Source organism: Erinaceus europaeus, chromosome 19 (genome assembly GCF_950295315.1).
Source record: "Erinaceus europaeus chromosome 19, mEriEur2.1, whole genome shotgun sequence".
Taxonomy (NCBI): domain Eukaryota; kingdom Metazoa; phylum Chordata; class Mammalia; order Eulipotyphla; family Erinaceidae; genus Erinaceus; species Erinaceus europaeus.
In genome coordinates this window covers 32,122,565-32,128,564 of record NC_080180.1, presented here as the reverse complement: position 1 = coordinate 32,128,564, position 6,000 = coordinate 32,122,565, and positions in this window count along the sequence as shown.

The following is a 6,000-nucleotide window of genomic DNA, read 5'->3' as shown; positions in this document are numbered from 1 at the left end:
GGTGGGCTGTTTGCAAGAGAGGGCTGAGGCTGGATAGCAGAAGGTCTTGACAGGAGGAGAGCAGAGGTTCAATTTTGGCAGTTTGCACAGCTCTGTTGAAAGTTCTCATGTTCAAAATCATTCTTCAGTGGCATGATCAATGTTCTATTGTGAGAAGATGGTTCAGATAGCAGGATGCACGAAGGAGAGCACTTTGTGGCTAGACTGGCCGAAGTCTGTGCAGTGAACTGGGTAATGGGAAATAGAAGTAGAGATGACAGAGCACTGAAAAGAAGACATGCGAAGGGCCACGCAGTGGTGCACCTGATTAAGCGAACACACTACAGCATTCAGGGTTCAAGCCCCTGGTCCCCACCTGCAGAGGGAAAGCTTCCCAAGTGGTGAAGTAAAGCTGCAGGTGTCTCTCTCCCTTTCTATCTCAATTTCTCTCTGTCTTTATCCAATAATAAATAAATTAAAGAAGAAAAAGATTTGTGATATATGTCAAACGTTGAGGCTGAGGACTGGAAAACCAATTTGATATAGGGGCCAGGTGGTGGCACACCTGGTTGAGTGCACTTGTTATAATGTGCAAAGACCTGGATTCAAGCCACTGGGAAACTTCATGAGCAGTGAAGCAGTGATGCATGCCTCTCTCTCTCTCTCCTCCCATCTATCTCCTCTTCCTTCTCAAGTTCTCTCTGCCTCTATCAAATAAATAAATAAAATTTTAAAATAATTGAAAAGAAAGAGAAAAAATAAGCTCAGTTTTAGAAATACTGAATTTGAAGTCTCTGCAGGATTCCTGAATGAGGTCGTCCAACAGGATTTCGGAACTCCAGAATTCAAACTTGAGTGACCGTTCAGAGAAGGAAAGAGATTACTGAGAGGATGCAGTTTGAGAATTATTAGAATGTCAAACCTCAGGCCTTCAGATTCACTGCTAACACTTTTTCAAGCTGCCCCATTAAAATCTGACTCACCTCTGTATAGATGAAACACCACCCCACACCCAAATGGCAGGATCCATTCTCCATCCCTCCTTACAGAGGTCAGTTTGTAGGCTGCCACTCTGGAGAGTACACAGCACTCTAAGGGACTCTGCCATTAAAGAAAGAGAAAGCCTATTTTAACTAAAAGACATGCCGCTTCTACATTTTGGTCAGTTACTTCTCGTGATTGGCTCGTTGTAGTTCCACCTGGTGCTGGGGACAACAAAACAAAAACACTTGTGGCCAGAAGCACATCCTCCCTTGCAGGTCACCAGGTACACGGCTTTTACCAGCATGCTCATCCACTGAGGCCAAACAGAGCAGTCAAATCAGAGGGGCCAAGAGAACATGTAATCAATGTCCATTAGCTTGCTGTGAAAGAAACTAAAACCTAGAGAAGACAAAAGACTTGTCCAAGGTAAGAGATCTTACACAGGGACTGTAAGATTCAGTAGGTTTCTCCCATGGCAGTGGTACAGATTTGACTAGGCTGTTTGTTGTAAAACAAACAAAAACAACAACAAACAAAACCAACAACTGGGTAGGGGCTAAGCAATAGTGCTCTTGGTTAATGACATACACTCTACAGTGCACAAGAAACTGGGCTCAAGCCCCTGGTCTCCACCTGTAGGGGGAAAGCCTCACAAGTGATGAAATAGAGCTGCAGGTCTCTTTCTCTCTCTCTCTCTCTCTCTCTCTCTCTTTCCCTTTCCTCTCAGTTTTTCTGTCTTTATCCAATAATAAACAAATAAATAGATAAAATTAAATTAAAATATGGGTATATGCCCACAGAGCAATACATCAATATAATATGCTTTTTAAGACATTAACATTTAATGTGAAACTTATGTGCCATTTTGATGGAAGTGGGCAATTGTGTAAGCCTTACAGATAAGCCTGAATGTCACAGGTAGCATATAGGCTCCATGTTTTCGGCAACAGCCTACAGATTTCATCACTGCAAAGTGAATTGGAATTTTCAAAGGGTTAACAGTGAAAAGACCTATTTTCCCCGCTTTTTATGATGTTAATTTTTTATTAGTGATTTAATGATGATCAACATGATAAAAAGATTGTGGGTATAGAGGGGTACAATCCCATACAATTCCCACCATCAAAGTTCTATGTCCCATCCCATCCATTGGAAGCTTCCCTATTATTTATCCCTCTGAGAGTATGGACCAAAGACCTTATGGAGTGCAGAAGGTGGGAGGTCTGGCTTCTGTAATTGCTTCTCCACTGGACATGGGCGTTGACAGGTCCATCCATATCCCAGCCCATTTCTTTTCTCCTTCCTTTTCTTTCCCTTCCCTCCCCATCCCTTTCCTTTCCTCCCCTCTCCTTTCCTTTCCTTTCCTTTCCTTTCCTTTCCTTTCCTTTCCTTTCCTTTCCTTTCCTTTCCTTTCCTTTCCTTTCCTTTCCTTTCCTATTGATTTAATAAAGATCAACAAGACCATAGGATAAGAGAGGTATAATTCCACACAATTCTCCCCACCAGAGTTCCATATCCCATCCCCTCCATTGGAAGCTTTCTTATTCTATATCTCTCTGGGAGTATGGACCCAGGATCATGATAGGGTGCAGAAGGTGGAAGGTCTGGCTTAGCACACACCTTTGATTGACAATGGCGTGCTGTTTCTTCAGGCTTTGACATTGTTCTGGTCAGAACTGAGAAAGGATAAAGGGCAGTTCTCCAAAGATTAGGGTTTTCAGTTCAACTGAGAGTTGCACACAGTTCAATAGTTTTGCTTGAGAAATTAGACTGTTGTTTTAGAAGGGGCAACTGTTTTATCAGAGTGTCTGGTGCTGTTTCCTTCTACCAGACAGCATAGTCATGGGACCTCGGATCATAGGTAAGCTTTCCTCTCATTATTGTCCTCTAGACAAGTGGCTCAGGGGCCAGGGGGCTTTTTAGCACCCTATGTGACATTTTCATGGCAAGCCTGTTTTTCCTTTAGTGGCAAAAAAACTTGAGTTGTGAAAATTGAATTCATGTCAGTGTGACCCTGAAATCTTTGAGCAGTATTTAATTTTGTCTCCTTTTAAGAACAAAGGAATTAAACAAACCAGAGGTCCAAACTTCCTAAAACTGTTCCCCAGATGTGTTTCATTGGTGTGTGGGTGGGTGAGAGATTCATGTTTAGAATATTTCTTTCTTCTTAAATTGTTTTTGTTTTCTAAGTGGTTTCAAATTCATACTGCCTCTGTTGAGGCTCAGTTCAGTAGAAGATTGGAGAAGTAATCATAGGTTTGTTGAGATAAAATTCACTTTTTTGAGTGTAGAGTTTGGGGATTATAGTCTCTTCACAGAGCTGTATACCCTTCATCACCATTGAAGTCCAGGACATTTTCATTGCACTGGGAAGAAATCCATACTCCTAGCCAGACTCTCTCATTTCTTACTTATTCCAGTCTTTGGTAGTCACTAAACTACTTTCTGTTGTATGGTTTTGTCTATTCTGGGCATTTTGTGTAGAGGAAATCATGGCATAGGTGGCCTTTGTATCTGGCTTGCTTTTATTGAGCATTATATTTTCAAAGCTAACCAATGTAGCCCGTGCTTATTTATTTTTATGGCTGGAAGAATTTCCATTGCATACCTATGTCACTTTTTGTATGGTCATTCATAAATTGATAACATGAGCTTTCCCTACCTTTCCCCTATTATAGGTATGAATACCTATGTACAAGATAGATAATTATGTGCACAATTTTCAATTCTCCAGCAAGGAACGTATTGTGAATTTTGGTGTCATTTCCTTGTACATTAATCAAAAGTTGGCTGCAAAATCTTTATTTCTGAAAGGGACAGGCATCTTATATGTGAAATCAGTTTCCTTGAAATTTATTTCAGTGGCCTTTAGTTCTTCTGGATTGAAACAATTTAAGTGTTTTGTGATGGATGTGAATACAAATCTTAATGTGTGAAAATTACTCAAGTCATGTGTTGGTCCATAAACTAAGTAAGAAAGTAAGTTGGCCAGGTGAACAGGACGGGAATAACTAAGGGACTCATATTGTCAGCTGCCATTTCTTTTTTCATGACCCCTCCTGGTTGAATGCTGGTATGCTGAATTTTCTGTGGCAGCCTGACTGGGGCTGGTCTACTTTGCAAATGTGTTTCTTTTGGTGATGTCCTCAAGAGTTACCACTTCAGGTCCCTGCTCTACCCTGAACTTATTTCATTGATGAAAATGAATAGCCAAGAATCATTTCTTTTAGACTAGAGATTCGCCAGTTGGCTATACATTAGACTCACCATTTGTTTGTTTGTTTTAAAATGAGCCTTGGCCCAGCACATTTTGGAAACCTATTCTGTCCTAATTCAGTGTTTGAAGTTCTGAGAGGTTTCCATGTGAAACCAGGGATAAGGGAGATGTCTGGGCTTCATGCTGTCTGCCTGTATTGAATTCTGACGTAGCCAACTTTTCTGTGTTTTATTCAATTTCTTTGGCCAGATAAGATTGAGCTTTTGAGCTTTTGAGCTATATAGTTGTTGTAAGGTTACTTCATTTAAATTGCCACCTCTTTTTAAAAATACTTATTTATTTTCCCTTTTGTTGCCCTTGTTTTTTAATTGTTGTTGTAATTATTATTGTTGTTGTTATTGATGTTGTTGTTAAATAGGACAGAGAGAAATGGATAGAGGAGGGGAAGACAGAGAGGGGGAGAGAAAGACACCCGCAGACCTGCTTCACCACCTGTGAAGCGACTTCCCTTCAGGTGGGGAACTGGGGGCTCTAACGGAGATCCTTGCTGGTGCTTGCCGGGTCCTTGAGCTTTGCGCCACGTGCGCTTAACCCACTGTGCTACGGGGGTCTCCTGTCATACCTTTTTTTAGGCCTAAAGTTTAGACTATGTGAGACAACAAAAGCCATCACAGCTCTCTGCCCACTTTTAGCGTTTATTACTTTGCTTCTCTGTTGGACATGGGCATTGACAGTTCGATCCATACCCCCAGCCTTTTTTTTTTTTTTAATATTTACTTATTTATTCCCTTTTGTTGCCCTTGTTGTTTTATAGTTGTAGTTATCGATGTTGTCGTTGTTAGATAGGACAGAGAGAAATGGAGAAAGGAATGGAAGACAGAGAAACGGAGAGAAAGGTAGACACCTGCAGACCTGTTTGTAAATCAGTTAATAAAAAGTCCCATTTCCATACAAACTTGCTCGTGTCTTCCACTGGACTTATCAGTAATTTGCTAGTTTTGTATTGCTGGGCAGTATCTTATTGCTTGCATAGATTATTTGATCTTGCATTACCTACTAAGGGACACTGGGGTTGTTTCTAGATTTTTTAAAAATTATTTTTATTTATTGGATAGAGACAGACAGAAATTGAGAGGGAAGGAGATGACTGAGAGGGCGTGAGACAAAGAGACACCTGCAGCCCTGCTTCACCACTTGCAAAGCTGTCCCCCTGCAGGTGGGGACTGGGGGTTCGAACCCAGGTCACTGTGTACTGTAACTTGTGCTCAACCAGGTGCGCCACCATCCAGCCCCTATTTCCAGATCTTCAGGGTAATTGTTAGCTGTAGATTTACATGTTTATATTGGATGCCCAAATACCTAGTCATCTAGTAAGAGTAAGTGTGATGTTTACTACCGTCAGATTTTAGGCAAGTCACACTTCCTCCCGATGATGCTGTGCTGTCGAGCTACAACTGCTGGATGTCACAGCTGTGACACACTGTCCCAGCATCCCTGCTAGTAAAATTCTTCCTTTTACTCTTATTATCCCCATGAAGACTGGGGTGAGGGGAGTCGCCATTTGTTCCCTGCACCTTGCCTGGAAAGGCACAGCAATCTTGGTCCCTGTCAGCCACTTAGCAATCAGCAACTTGCAATTCAAAATCACCAGTTCTCTGGGGGCAGACTCAGAAGTGGGAAGCAATCACCCAAGGCTTGCTGGTTTCTGTTTCAGCCATAAACTGCAAGAAATGGGTAATTAGCCACCTTTGAGGCGTTTCCACAACTTGATCTTGAGCCATGATCAATCAAAAGAAGTCAGGAATTGTGATCAAAGGCAT